This window comes from Varroa destructor, unplaced genomic scaffold, assembly GCF_002443255.2.
Source record: "Varroa destructor unplaced genomic scaffold, Vdes_3.0 BEIS01000007.1, whole genome shotgun sequence".
NCBI lineage: Eukaryota > Metazoa > Arthropoda > Arachnida > Mesostigmata > Varroidae > Varroa > Varroa destructor.
In genome coordinates, this window is record NW_019211460.1 from 26,703,709 (window position 1) to 26,719,301 (window position 15,593).

The 15,593-nt window shown below is 46.3% G+C and overlaps 2 long non-coding RNA genes across 16 annotated transcripts in view; one reads left to right on the forward strand and one right to left on the reverse strand.

The window, feature by feature from the left end:
- Positions 1–5,566, reverse strand: part of LOC111254291 (uncharacterized) — a 111,513-nt gene extending 105,947 nt beyond the window's left edge. For 7 of the 12 annotated variants that reach the window (XR_015316514.1, XR_015316515.1, XR_015316517.1 and 4 more), the window contains exons 1-2: positions 4,626–5,566; positions 4,212–4,316 (exon numbers count right to left, since the gene is read on the reverse strand). This is a non-coding gene — a long non-coding RNA (uncharacterized LOC111254291). The remainder of the gene's footprint in view (positions 1–4,211; positions 4,317–4,625) is intronic. The other 5 variants (XR_015316518.1, XR_015316520.1, XR_015316519.1 and 2 more) reach the window with 4 other exon arrangements.
- A 23-nt stretch (positions 5,567–5,589) lies between these two features.
- On the forward strand, positions 5,590–10,074 carry LOC147754507 (uncharacterized). Of its 4 annotated transcripts, XR_015316525.1 has the most exons (4): positions 6,021–6,353; positions 6,521–6,632; positions 7,360–8,532; positions 8,648–10,074. It is a non-coding gene; the product is annotated as an uncharacterized LOC147754507 (long non-coding RNA). The 4 variants fall into 4 exon arrangements; XR_015316524.1 differs by having other exon boundaries at positions 5,590–6,353; positions 7,360–10,074; XR_015316526.1 differs by having other exon boundaries at positions 5,590–6,353; positions 7,480–10,074.
- Positions 10,075–15,593: the final 5,519 nt, after the last annotated feature.

The following is a 15,593-nucleotide window of genomic DNA, read 5'->3' on the forward strand; positions in this document are numbered from 1 at the left end:
ACTCGGGACGGACAGATCCTCGTCTCGTTTTTTTGTCGACTTGGTAGGATTTTGTGTTCGCGCCTCAATTGTTTATGGGACATTCTTCCTGTCTTGCCATTTTGGCGGGACAGTGGATGGAATTAAATCATGAGGACAACTATAAGTGATGATCAGCCAGCCAATGGACTTCTGCAACAAAGGAGATGACTGGAGAGCGCAGTAGGTAGTACCATGAAATATGTAACTGGAGAAATCATAGAACTAGCAGTAGCATCACCGCGGCTCTGTCTACCCCTTTCTCGCAGACATCTTTGTTAGATCAGCATGGTCGAGTCGTTCAGGCCAACAGAGGTGATATTGTCCATGTTGTTATTGTTTGTTGGCGTTGCTCGCTGCTCTTTGCCATTCGCTGTCCAAAGAAATATCTTTACACATACACAAACAAATAGAGGCGACTTTACTCTTGTGTGTGCGTGTGTGTGTGCGTGGTTGCATGTCTACCTGTGTATCCGATGTGTGTGCCGATATCATCACCGTACTCAGCAGCAATAATAAGTGTGGCGGCGGTGACCACGGTAAAAATCTGCCCGAAGCGTTTTCTTCCTGACGCACAGACACGCAGTGCTCGTATTGTCGGAGCAGGCCGAGTAGAATATGATTGATGACGGGCCGGTGACTGCTACTGCTGTCCTTTTTGGACAGACATCGATGGCGGCGGCGGCGGCGGCGGCGGCGGCGGCGTTCTGCAAGCGAACGCCGCTGGCCGCTAGCAGCAGATACATCGGAAGATGACCACAAACAAACGCAACTATTGCTTGTACTATAATTCTCTATATATTGTGTATAGTACATGTAATTTTCCGAAGAAGCATAGCCAGCAGTAACGGCAGCCGAAGCTATAACGGCGCCATCAAAGGATTCAGTTGAATAATGGTTTTAGTTATAATGGCAGGAACATAGTAACATTATAGAAGCCGCGGTAGCCGGCGCTCAAATGCCTCCGACGCTTCACTGTTCTGGAATAAGCGCAGAGAAGACGATTTGACTCGGCATTGGCGTGTAAAGATAAGCAAAGAAGAGACGCGATAAGCCGACGCGGACGTGAGTATTGTCGATGGATCAATAGAAGAGACGGAGATAGATATGCCATTGCGTAGTATGCAGGTGTGTTTCTGACGGAAGCTGTTAACGCACTGAGGCATTCTCGATTGGTGGCGGGCCAATTTTTTAACTAACTGCTGACAAGCTAGACTCCGAGACCAACAGATATTACAACGAAGCACGGCCGTGTTTGAGCACTATAGTACGCCAACGTTCCCCGTCGCGAAATCAGTACGGTTGAAACTCATGCTAACAAATACACATGTATCTTTAGGCACACGCAGCACGCGGGCAAGACAACTCATCTCGTTCTGACATGATCCTTTTCAGCTTCGCAAATATACGTCTTACTTACTGGCCGCTCCTACTCTCGTTCCGTCTACGTCTTGACAGCAAACATCAAACAGAAACAAATTGCGAATTAGTAATAGTTTGAGCAGAAGAAATGGGATTTGATTCTACTTCTTTTTACCTTACGTAGTTTTTTGTTTTTCTGACAAAACTGTTTCATCTAGCACTTTGCAGCCGACTCAACCTAACTCTTTCTTATATAGCGCCCCTCGTCTCTTGTCAAACGTCTTCTGGCAGAGTCCGGTCAGCTTTGCCTTGGTTTGCCATAGGTTCAGTGACTATTCGGAGCCGTGTGCAAAGCCAATCCGTCCACCCAGAGTCATCTCTTTTCAATTATCTCCGGTTGATGTCAATCAGGCCGTGCGCCAACAGTGGCCACAAATTCGAAGCTCAAACGGATTGATGCTTTGTCGAGACGATCGGTTTCATTAATTGTCAAAGCTTTACACGGCTGTCGAATACGATACAAGTGCTTCCATACAGCTCGTCATATATTCTCTATATTGTATTTTACCTTTACTCAATTTCGCCCTGTTAATGGTGCAGTTTAGCGCAGCAACTAAAACCGTCGTCATTGACTTACCCAGCTTTGGGAAAAGTATTGCAGGTTGGCTGGTTGAAATGAAAGTGGAATAATGACTTTACCCAAGGTATGCGGCGCTCGGAAGAGCTGGATTCATACCATAGGAGCAGCAGTCGACGACGTTCAAAGCGACTGGATGACTCTTAGGGTTTTTCTTGGCTTGGGCAGCGCCTTTGAAGGCATCAACGCTGACTTCAGATAGCCCGCCTTCGCTACCGCCTCCGCACGAAGAGAAAGCTTTACATTTCTTGTTGTGTTTTTTTGACGCCACACATAAGTGCCTCTTGGCACACATGATCATTACGGATCATCATCTATAATCTATGAAGCCGAGGTTGCTGCACGATGTTGGTATGTTTGGCTCACTTGTTTCTTTCTAGTGTTAACAAAAGACTGCATCAATCATGAGAACGGCAAAAACCGTGAGAAATTCATTTTAACTGTATTTGCTGCACTTAATATATTGTTGTTTTTACAAACGCTTTTCCGATTCAGTGTTGCCTAACTGCTTATATGGCCAGTCTCTCCCTCCTAGTTATCCCCAACTGTTTCCGGTCTGTTTTTCATTCATTTCATAGATTTCGTCTTCGTCGACTTCTGCTGGTTGGTGCGAACGTCAGCGCTGGGAATGGCGGCACTTGTTGAGTTGAACGACTCGCGACGACGCCCGCCTTTGCAAGACTGATTTGCGAAACCGCCCCTAGCTTCACTGCCGCCAGCGCCGCCGCCGCCGTCGCCGCCGCCGCCGCCACCGCCGCCGCCGCCGCCGCGGCCGTTTCAAATCGTTAGCTTCACCAATCGCAAGACGGAACAGATCCCGGTACTCATAATTCAACTATGACTAGAGCGACAACAGCCGCTGTTACGACTATATAGCTGCTACTGCGAATCAACTATTTGACTGAAAGGAAATTAGTGTTTTGCTCTTGGTAGTTCGTGGTGGTTGTGTCACAGCGGCCGTCGTCGTGGGACAGCGTACGCATCTTCTAAATCTCATCAACTCGACCGCAGTCCGTACGTGAATAACGACGCTACCGCAGGCAACAGTAGCGGAAAGAGAAAAGGACAGCCGTCGAAAATGCTGGTGCTCGCAGATACGCCACAGTCGCATCCGTACCGTAACAGCGATTTAGACGGCGAAATAACAGCCGATTTGAAAATAAAATAATTATTAGAACCATCACCACCTACAGTATGAACAACCGCGGGAGCGATTCTGCCACCGTGGATACTACTAGCACGTTGACGTCGGGGCCACCGCGGCACTGCTGCTATCACCAGCGTAAGAGAACGGTCAGGGAAACGAGTGGCCACACGATTGATTAAAAGGGGGACGCTAAATGCTAAGAACGAACGATTTCAATCGATGGCAGCACATGAATAGGAAGGACCAGGAGAGGATCGAGTGGTAGTGAATCAACGGTGCGGAGCGCCACCAAATTTTCTTGTCCGTTAAATTGGATCAGTTCAATGCACGTCCGCTTCTGCACGTATGGTCCACCATTGAATATGCGTTACATGACAACGTATGCCTGTGTGTTCACGCAGTGAATATATTGATAAATGCCACCATATCCCCAGCCGCTTGGATCTGGGTCTGCGTGACTATTTCTGTCTGTCCGTTAATTTTCCCATATTTATAGTATGTCGGTTGTGCATATCAGTATATTATATAAACATTCGTACACTCTTCTATTTGTGAGTTAATCTCGATGTTTGTGTTTTTTTTTGTCTAGTCGCCGTCCGCCAACACCGCGTCACCGTCATACACACAAATCTCTTTTCTGTGTGAGACTGCGCCATGCGTGAACGTAACATGAATTAACGCCCCAAAAAAAATAATAGAAAAAAAAAAGGAAGAAGCAGTAGGGGATGATGGAGAGAACGGCGACGAAATGCCGCCGAAGTTAGCGCCGACTTTTCGTCGTCAATGACGACGAAGGGATAAATATTTGCATCGGTTTGGTGTTTCTGCGGCTATTGCTCCGAGCTGGCGCTGTCATCAACGCTGTTGCAAGAAGCGTCAAATCGTCGAAATCTCAGCGTATCAAAGCACTGACCTCGGTCTCTCCTGCGGCTGTTGCTAGCTTCGTCGCCGCCATGACATCGATGCGGTTCAGACAGAAAACCGTCCATAGCCAGCCAACATACGCTTCTATTCAGTAATAGTACTAATAGCAGTAATCGTTCTGACCTGTCTTGCGGTGCGAGCCGAACGACGAGTTAATGGGTGGCTGATCCTTTGGTTCGCCGTTCGACCGTTGCGCGTACTTCACCGCCCGACTCCACCCCCTGATGCCTGCAACGGTAAAGAAAGCGAATTGAAAACCGCTTCCGATAAATTACGTTGGCTGACCTTCTTTGTTTAAAATGCTAACGGCAAACGTAAGCGGAGCTGAGTGATACGAACGAATAGACACGAGTCAGACCTGTTGACAATTATCCGTTAGTAATTAATGGAGTAATAACCGTGTTATTGTCATAACTAGTAGAAAAATTGCGCTCGTAGCAATAAATATATAGTGATTTTAAAAATACAATCGCGAAATTGGTAAATCTTGATGCATCGAGTTGCTCCGTTCCCACTTTCACGTAACACGTAAGTTACCTAGTAACACGCGGAACATGGTAACGAGATCGGTTTTCCACTTCTCGAACATAAACAAGATGAAGGGTTTCCGTTTCAGGAAAGGCTCAAGGTCCACTTTGAATGAAATCGACTTGTTTCCAAATGGCTTGTTCGTTGAAATTGGTAAATGTCACTTTCACAGTTTTGCTGGTAACAGCATGCGTCCAGATGACTTGGGTTGAAAACGATGCATCCGCTATCTCTGTACTACCAACAGTTGAAATATGGATCGAAGTACGGATTGTCGGTCGATATGTTGTTTATTAATGCGGCAATATTATACAATGTCGAAACTATGTGATTGGACGATCGCTAATTATACAAGGAACAGCATCCCTGTGAATTTTCCAGCACTCTCATATTCACATAAACACAATTAGCAACAACGATAACAATAACAAGGGATTTTTCAAGGCGCTGCCTGCGTAAGCGTCATATTAACTAGTAGCCGCAGAGACAGAATTAGAAACAACAACAATCGAAGCGGCAGTATTAGGAGTCGCCACAGCAGGACTTTCTCTGGCCAGAGACGTTTTCCGTCTGACGACGCCGGAGTGTGTATGTATCTTTGTCGTCGTTTTTGCCCAGTGATGTTTTTAGATAGCTAACGTAAAAAGCTACTGTCAGTTTTGTAACTGACCTTAACGTTGTAGTTGCTGGCAGTGTTGTTGGTAAGCCGAATGGGATGTCTTTGTCAAAATCTACGTTGAAGCCAACCGTTGCCCAGCCTTCAAGTTCACCTCTTGTCTGGTGGCCTGCGCGAGTGAGCGTTCTTTTGTCTTTGGCGACAACGACAACTTCGATGGCGGCCACAGCTTTTGTGAAATGCTGCGGCCGTTTCAGCGGCCGCCGCCGCCGCCGCCGTTGCAGCAGCTGTCACGATCAAGGCGGCAACAACAGTGAGAGGAGGCGATAATTATTGAGTCAGCTTGCCTTCGTTGTTATCGTTGTCAGCGTCGTCAAAAATCTTGCATGTCCACATTAGCAGGATAGCAAATCTCTTACGAACATTCGCTTGTTCTACCACCGAACACCAACTGTGCACGCTTCCCTCGCTTTTGCCATGTATATCTCAGTGAGCGCAATCTAAGGCCCTGTTCATCATACTATATGTCGCTGACTAACATACAACAATGTGGACTGCCAAAAAAAAAGCATTATAACACATAGACAACAAGCGTAGCCAAAAAAAGGAGACAAGATGTTGCAGAGCAGACTTCAATTTCACTTGAGTAGTTTCAACGTGGTCTGCCATCTGTGCTCCAACTTCTTCTATCGTTGCCTGTCTACCGCCTACTGTTATTATCCCATATGGCATTCGTTGGATTCGCAAAAGTAGAAAGTATTGCATAGATTTCCAAAGATGTCACGTGACTGCGGGGCCAGCTCAGACAAATAGTTCTAGCTTCGTTTCGTATCCGCAGAAATTCTGATACGCTACAAGTCACTCACGAACGTATTACGTCGTCATCTAACACTATCTGTGCATGTTGTCGCTATAAACAGTACGATGAGGCATAGTCAACGTAAATGGCCGGAGACACGTATACTTCCGACTGTTTAATATTACCGTTGAAAACAATTCATCACTGAAACCCGATTATACTGGTTTAATCTTGGCTAGCAAAAAAACGACAGCGGCAAACAAGATCGAAGCCGTGTTTGCCGTGCGACAATGGAACTACACACGTTAATAGTAACTATAACGTAAGGTTTTAGTTTAACTTAAGAAAGTGAAACACAAATGGTAGATAAGCTGACCCAGGTGGCTGTCATCGACTCATTTTTTATGCGAAGCGAAACCGAAACGAAAAATACCTACCTTTGTGCGTATTTGATGAACATTGAAATCGAACTTTATGTTTTTTTGACAGGATAGGTCGGCGACGAATCGTAGCTCGTGTCACACCATAGGAGGGACCATCGTCCTGATGCAGGACGAACGAATACTATACTAGCACTATACAGCGCCAGGGCCGCTGATCTGTGAGTGCGCATGCCTATCATTTATGGACTTCAAAGGTTTATCTAGCGACAGTATCTTAGTTGTCTTATTCTCTGCGTGTTTCAGTCTCTAAACCGAAACCCCCGTCACCGAACCGGGCTTTTTTTATGTGGCCACATTTAATTGAATTCACTATTATTTTTATTATTACTATTCGTTTTTCAAATAAGCTTACTTCTCGTACTCGAGGTTTGTGAGCGAATGTTTGTTGCTGTCAAGAAGTGTGTCGGTTATTTTTCCTCAAGTTACTGATCAAAAACCTTAAAAGCTCGCTCCGTTAATCGATAACTGGACCACTTACTATCCTGTCGGATGGGTTGAACCCCGGCTATTATCGAAAAAAAGAAAGCTTCTTAACAGTTGGTTGCGTATGCCCAGTTAAAAGTCGGTTGGCCCTAATACGAACGTCGGTATTCCACACGTTTACTTTTTTTTTTCCCATTAAGTGCATATTGCTAATAGGTAAATGGCTTGCTCACCCTAGTACTATTTCCTTAATATATTATGACATGCTATTTATTATGGATGCCAAAATCAGTTGATAGATAGCACGGAAGTACAAGTAAATTTAATACAAATTCTCGATTGTCTCATTATAGCAGGTCTAATTCTCCATACCTTTCTGCATATCCATATAATCTATTTTGTGGCTTTTCGCGACATACTTCTGATGCTGCCATTTCAATACTACAACACTAATCGAAATAGGAGCTGTGCAGTTTACCAGCCAAACCTGTAAATCTCCCGGGACCAGTATCGACCACGGGTTGTTGATCAGACAGTCTGATACAGAAAACGATCCACTATTTCCTTACGACATTTACATAGGATCACCAACAGCAACATCGGTCATGCCCACGGAACCGACAGACCCCGCTACTGGCACTACCAGCATTTTCATTGGCTAGATCGCAAGATTAGTCGCCTGCATCTTACGCGACGATGAGCGTCTTCGAACCCTACGTAATGAACAACAAGTAAAGTTTTCTCCATCGATATAGCTGTGATACTTTGTCTGCCGTCGTGTGTCTTTACAAAGCTGCGAAAAAACGCACGACGACCTCCCACATCTCCATTATATATCTATCTATGTATAAAGGAGGAGAAAGAAAGCGATTTGGGACATCTATCTGCACGAATATGTCTCTGTTTGGGGAAAACAAGCGCAATATGTGTGTCAAGCACACTGCTGTAACGTGCCTACAGATCATTCAGTGAATCGCATTAAATCGCGTTTTGCTATCGGCGTCATTTCTAGCAGCAGCAGCAGCAGCAGCAGCAGAATACCCTCCGCTGGTCTGCCTTTCGTCGTCGTTGGATGAACCGACGGAAAATCGCTATTAGTTGTTTGCTGTTATTGGGACGTTACTGAAGGAACCTCTACGCGTTAGTTGCGGGTACATTCGACTCTGTGTTGCGGTCCGCCGGCACGTCACTGAGCAGGGAGCGAATATGGAAAGGAGAGAGAAAGCCTTTTCTGGATGCAAAAATGTCCTAACCCACATTGTCGTGGCTGTGGCTGATCCATCTCTGCGGAAAGCGACGAACGATCTGCAAGAGTTTTCTAGCCGATTGTGGACGATCAGTAGGCAGTAAGAACATCATTAAATTAACGAAAACGATACCGTCGCAGACGAAAGGCAACGATTTTTGATTTATTTGTAATCGAGACACGAGGTTGTATTACGAGGCCGTACATGAGCTAGAGTTACAGTTGCTCCAGGCGTGCAAGTACGAGCACAATTAGTCGACTCCATATACTTGGCCTCTTATTTTAGTTCCCATCGAGTCAGCCAAAGCTAGCTTAGCGTCACAAACGTACCACATCCATATTTCTACCCATCATGATGAATCTACTAGCACCGCCAGCACGGCACCTTGGTCAGTTCATTCTTATTACCATTATAACTACAACAGTGGCCGGCATCGCCACCAGTATAATTATCTGATGTTTTTTTCGTATTTAGTGTTTCCTTCCATTTTGTTCTGCCTGCAGCTGACCAGCCGATAACGGAGCAACTCACTCAGTCATTCCGCCCATCATCTGCCTCTTTGACCGCGGGCCTGGCCATCATAGTCACTCGTGCTGTCAGTGTTACCTTATGGCAGATCAGAAATACTATAGTATACAAACCTATTACCAGTTCTATCGTAATCATCGTACGATTTCTGCCACAACGGCGATCCGATGGTGTTTCGCACGCGAGAAACTGTCGATTCTTCGCTTCTTCTCCTATGCCTTCAGACTCTGGTGGATAAACCAATAGGTCGAACACGTCGAGAGAGGCCGGGCCGATTGACAAACATGGATTTATATTGGAAACACATAGACACACCAAACTGGCGCCGGTCGTTCTCGCTTACGCCCACAAGCATTCGGTTACCATCGATTTGATGCCGGCGCGACACAACTACAATCTATCGTATTATAATATGATTCGAATATGGCAATTTATTCAGATATCGGAAAACGTCGGGAGAAGCGTTTTGTTAATGACAAATATATATATATATATATATATATACTTTGGGATGATAGATAATGCTCTATTTTCCATGAGAAATCAATAAGTAGTTCTACGGGGTCTTCAGTTGATAAGTGCTGGTTGAGCAGACTTGATGGATAACTACGCTGACGAAACGAAAAGATCTGGCCGGATGAAGTATTTTTTGTGGCTAAACGAGAGTCAGATTTTTATCAAGTAATTTTCTAGGCCAGCTATGTTTGTGTTAAGCATCCAAGCGCAATATTAGTTAGTTACTTTCTCTGCTAGGTAAAATTACTTTTTTTTTTTTATTAACTTCTTATGGACTAATTATAATGCAGTTCATGACGCGTATATTTTCAACGCGCAATTGTAATAATGCCAAAACGAAAGTAACCGTTACTCGGAGATATCAGATGGTGGCAAATCGCTTTCTTGGGACAGTCAGAAGGTCATTGTTGATTATATAATGGTAAACGGCTTTAAGAGTTGAACGAGTGAGAATCTGAAGATGACGGATACTAATGACAAACGTGTTTCTTTACAAGATCATTGAAATGGTGCTCACCTTCGAGTTGAAGTATCTTCAAAACCGAAATAAATCACTGTTATATAAGAACGTGCCTTATACGTATCGCCACATAATAATGTCCATGTTATTTACGTGCCTTTTTGTATGTTATCTACGTTAGGCAAGCCATTGAATCATTGGCACGTTCTGCCGATATATATACCAATGGCTATAAGGCATTAGGAGCCATCGGGCAGCAGACGGCTGTAATCTTTTCGGAATCAAGTAGAAACTCAGATAATCTACTATTGTATTTGAATTGGTCTAGTAAAATAATACATCGAGATTTACCGTTTCATGGGACTCCGAAGTTACACCCGCAAAGCACTAGTTGCACGCGTTTTTATACTGGTTTTTCAAGTTAACGATGACTAATACTATCCGTAGCTATTGATAGAATTCAGATTGACGTAACACAAGCTTCTAAGATCAGGCTGTAACCTGTACTGTGCTATATACTTTTACTCGAGATAGATCCCTCTCAATCCTGTTCTTTCGTTCACAGTCCGTCTATGTGTTCGGTAATTGTAGAGATTCTGTATCCTTTGGATCCGATTTTTTCTGACTGCCACTACGTGAATATCGATTTGCCCTTTACTATCTCCAGGTATAAACTACTTTTCGGCCACGTTCCTGTCTGCCCTGTACTGTATGTACCTGTTGTGTTATGGTGGCCTGCTTATTTTTGTGAGTGTACTTATAGGTATCTGCATATGTCATGAGTGCGAGCGTATGTGTGCACGTGCATGCTTCGCCAATAATGTTGCCATTCCTTTTTGCATTCGTTCGTTCGTCCTTTATCTGTCTGCCTACCCACCCGCCTATTATATACGATGCTTGTTCGTCTGCAATTCAACGCTATTGGATTGTACGTTTCATCACTTATTTTCTTGGTTTTTGTCGTCATCGTCTGCTGAGCGACGATCGTCGTTCGTCGCAGAAGTTGTCGCTTTTTGTTTGCGCCATCGTGGTTTGCTTCGACGACCCTTTCTTCTGTTGCTGCCGTCGCGACTTAGTTGTCGCTACGTCCGCCGCTGATGTTGTTATGGCTGTTAGCTGTTGCCGTATCGCTCTGTTTGTCTGTTCGTTCATTCGATTGAGGAGATCACCGCCACGGCATTCGTCGTTGTCTAACGCTGACAGTCATCGCATACACACACGCACGTATATTGTAGGTCGACACAGTCAGTGATACACGGAGACGCAGTGACTAGCTTGCTCTTAACGGGCCAGAGTCGCAATTGCAACAGCATAACAACAACCGGTCTTTACGCCGTCGCAGCCGCAACGGCCACCAGCTTGTTAATTCGTCGAGCATCATGGACGCAGCGGAAGGAACTGTAGCAGCTGCAGGAGACAGACAGATAGGATGGGAGACTCAGTCAGTCAGTCAGTCATTGTATCTCCACAGTCCACGATCCGAAATCTCTTCAGACCGTTCGAAGCCATCGCCACTGTTTCTATCTTCACCGCTGCGGCTGCTCTTCGTTCTTCTGCCGTATTAGACAATGAGGCTTTCGTCGTCTTCACCGTCGTGCTTGATGCCCGTAGAGACCGAAAAACGGTATTACGGAGGACTTGTTGTTGTTGTTGCTGCTGCTATTGCTGCTGTTGCAGGAGGGGAGGGGGAGGGAGGAAGGGGGATGAGGGTATGCGTCATTATCACGACGCCTCTCTGCGAAGTCGATCGCCTAACTCTGAAGTACATCACAAATTCGATCAACAGCAGCGTCAGCAGTACGAGAAAGAGGAGAATGACGAGGGGTTAGAGGTATTAGTGCTCCTTTAGAAGGAAAAGAAGACAAACTTACCAGACCAGCATCAGCAGCAGCAAGGTTAGTATTAGTACGTCCGCTAACGGATAACAAGTAGCGGGTGGAGGACGGCGGATCCCCTCAGTACACAGGGCAGACCCCTCTTTCCATTCGACAACGCTCCGTCGAATACCTGCTCCGCCGACTCAACTATTAGCGATAGCTTCCCTATGCCTAGGGCTGCTGTCGTCATCCGGTAGTGCTGATACGAGGACGCTCTCTTCCTCATTTTCCTCTTTCTCTCTCTCACCAGCAGCAGCGTAGATAGTATAGGATATGATACGACACGATAGCAGGTAGTCCACCTACACCGCTGCACGCAAAGCAAACACCGGGTAGCAAACGAAGCGCTGGCGATCTGCAATCGCTCCAGCAAAAGCACCAGCCTGACGGCACGACTCGGTCCGTCGATCTGTTCGGGCTTCAGATCAATAGAAGAGCAGAAACCAAAAAAGAAACGGGAGAGTTACAACCGCTACTGCTGCCGCCAGTGCTCGACGTACAGCCGCAAAGCCGCCAGCAATGTCGGGGGCGATAAGTCTCTGTGGCGGCGACCACTACAGCATCGTATAGCAGTGGTGTACCGATGTGCCGGACCTCGCCATCGTTCCCACGGCACCGAACAGAGCTCACTTCGTTACGGCCGCAACCAGCGCCAGCAGTAGCGGCAGCAGTCGTAGTCGCTCGACCGAATATACAACCCTAGCAGAAACAGCGAGACTCTTTTTTCGTCTTTTTCCCTGTCCTTTCTCTCTTCTTCGGTTTGTTTGGATCTTCGCCTTTTATTTGTTGCGGCTGCTGCTGCTGGCGCCGTTTCCTCAGGTACGCTCCGGCATTTTCATCCTCTCCCGCGATACCTAGTCCTGTGGCAGCCTCGTGGCGTCGGCGGCTTCGATGAAGACGAAGTCCACGGCAGCAGCATCGAAGCAAACCGTCTCATTCTACCAGCTCTTGCTGCTGTAGCCGCTCATTTTTACTGATTCTACTGCTCCTTTCTGTTGTCCACCGTATCGTTGCGACTGTGGCTCGTTCTTGGTGCTCGTCTTTTCCTCCAGACTGTGTTGCGGTTGGCGTCTCCGCAACAAGAAATGCGAACGAAGTTACACAGTAAACGAAGGTAGAAAGCAGAAGTCTGCAGGAGCTGTTCTTTGGCGGCTGAACCGATGTCGCTCGGTCTGGCCGGACGCGGCTGACGCTGCTTTGATGCCGGTGGCGGGAGTGACCAGGTTTGTCTGTCTGTTTCACTGTCAGCCAGTCGTTGCCGCCACCACCGCCACCGCCGCCGCCGTCGCCGCCGCCGCCGCCGCCGCTGCTGCCGTAGCAATAACAGCAACATCAGCTTAGCAGAAGCAACGGTAACGACCCCTGCTGCCACCGCCGCCGCCGCCGCCTCTGAACGGCTTCTACTAGCTCAAGCTAACGGATAACGGCTGAGAATCGATGGCAGTGCCGTCATCGGATCTGATTCTAATGTTGCTGCCATTAGCGTGTAGCTCTGTTTCTCCCTGTTTTTCTGGCTGTGATACATCGCTACACCGCTTCGGCAGAAGCAGCAGTAGCAGTACTACCATCAGCTAGCACTTCTGATACCCGCAGCAGAAGACAGCAAAGGAGAGGTGCGGGGGGGAGAAGCCGTACACTGCTGTGATAACTTGCTTTGATTACGCAAAATAGACAAAATGAAGAGACGACGAGAAGAGATAGAGATGAACCAGACGAAGACGGAGGAGATAGACGAAGAAAATTAAGGGGACGAAGGAAAAATCAAAACAAACCGCTGGCCGAATCGAATCGCCTATGACCGATAGTATGTTGTAACGGTGACGGTGACGGGGCGACGATAGAACAGAGCTATGTCTGTACCTATTCCGGTGGTTATTTACGCTACTTTTTTCTGCTAAAAATGGGACTGTAGTACTGGCTACTAGCCATTAGCAGAGTTGCTGGCCAATTTGTGCTACCTGTATTCTGCACCAGCTCGCCGGAAGATCGGAGCGCTGATTGGAGGAACGCGTATAGAGAAGAAGCATGGTTGTCAAGCTGCGGGAAGTAGCCGCAGAAACAGGCCGCCGGAAGTGTCCGGAATAACGAAATGGCGGCCGACATTACGCAGAGATACAGCGGATTACTGTCGGTACCATCTTTGTCTTTGTCCTATTACAATTACATGTTACTGCTATATATTATAAGTACATATGGACGTCGATGCCAAATGCGCTGATTCCAACCTAATAATAATAATATAGAACCATTGAGTTGAAGTGATAAGATGTTGCGGGGATCTTCAGCTTAGCGGACGGACGGACAGACAGACAGACACGAAACAAAGTTTGTGTAGGCCCGCTCTGATCTGATTTTTTTCTAATCTAGTGCACTGCGCCCCCGGTTCGATGCCCGTTTTGTAGACTATCACCTCCACTGTCAGAGTGAGGATGCTGTGAAAAAACTTATACCAAATGATCACTTGAACGTTGAAGTTAAGAAAACTAACGAGTACAATAACAACATACGTTAGTGAGACACGTGAACGCTTTTGTTTTTTTAGCCTCAAACAATGCCCCCACAAATCTACCGGTGAAAATTTGCAACACTTCCCAATCACATCTGTTCTAAAGCCTGCACAAACGTTATAGTAATAGAAAACCGGTGAGATCTTTTACAAATTTGAGTGCCGCATAACATCGCTCTTTCATAGAGATTCGTTTACAGCTACAGTGTTCGTTCAGTCTTGGTGCCCGTAACTGCCCTCTTCACGGCTCATAGGCAACGACATGTTTTGCTTAGCCGTGATAGTTTAAACATAACGAATTGCCGCGTTAAAGCGCCATCCATTCCATCTTGCCTAGGGCAAATACAACAAAAACTTCCCGCCACCGTGTGAGGGCGGCAAGCGAATGATGTCCATAACCCACCATTACCACGATAGTCATTATCAACTGTTTCTGCCGCTACTCTGGATAACCGATTGTCTCCGAGTTGTCGCTTGCTAATGTTCACCGATGTATTTAGCGGAGGTTGGCTGAACGACCTCGCCGTAGAAATTCAACTACTGCGTTCGTTAACAATCAACAGTTGACACCTTTGATAGTCAAATGCCGGCATGATCCTGCCTGTTCTGTTGTCGTTCGCGGCTTTTCGGTAGCGGCGCTGGGGATGACAAGAACTAAATCATCACGCCCGCTACCTCTTACTATTCGTCGTATATATATGAGCGAAAATTCGGTATATATAGACAAATAACAGCCGGAGGAGGAGCCTTCCATGACTGCTGCTGAAAGATTAACCGGTGATCGTGTAAATATTTTCGACTTGTTCTTTTTTCCATAAACTAAGCGACGTAGAGGATATGTTTCCGGAGTTCTACTAGCCAGCCGGTACGTCTCTCTGCCGCAACCGTTGACGCTGAACGCCTTTTACTGGACAAATAACAACAGTAACAATGCTCGATTCCATCAACACCCCAAAGTTAAGGAATTACGCTGGTAGATAAAGTCTGCTCTGGCATCAACAAGTATATCGGAGTTGTTAACTGCGCCGCATTTGCGCACGGCGACGATCGTTCGGCGATTTGAGCGTGTGCCCATGTTGTCTAAATACGCCTACACCGGCCGGCGTCCGATCTACGTGTCCTTCGCATACCCTGTTGAAATTTTGGGACAGCGCCGGCATATTTGAAAACGACGAAGACAACAAATTTAACGGTCACGTTGTATTGTCCACGTCGAAGTGAAGTATGCCCCGGCGATGGCTAAATAGCACTGAAACGAAGTACATCGATCGATAGTAAAATCGTTCGAAGAACATACGTTTTTCCTCTACCGTCTGGCTCGACGCCTTCTAGCAAATGATAATGTGGGTATTCGTGTTATAATCATAGTTTCTTCAAATAACTCCTTTTAACTGAAAGCCTACTATGTCTTACGTTTTCGGTATTTAATTCGATCACACTGCGTCATGCAGTATGAATATTTCGATTGCTATGACGAAGTCAATAAAGATATGAGGAATGTCCGCGTCGAACCGAACAAACGAAGAAAACTAGTCAGTAGAGTAGGCCACGCACGCGGAGAT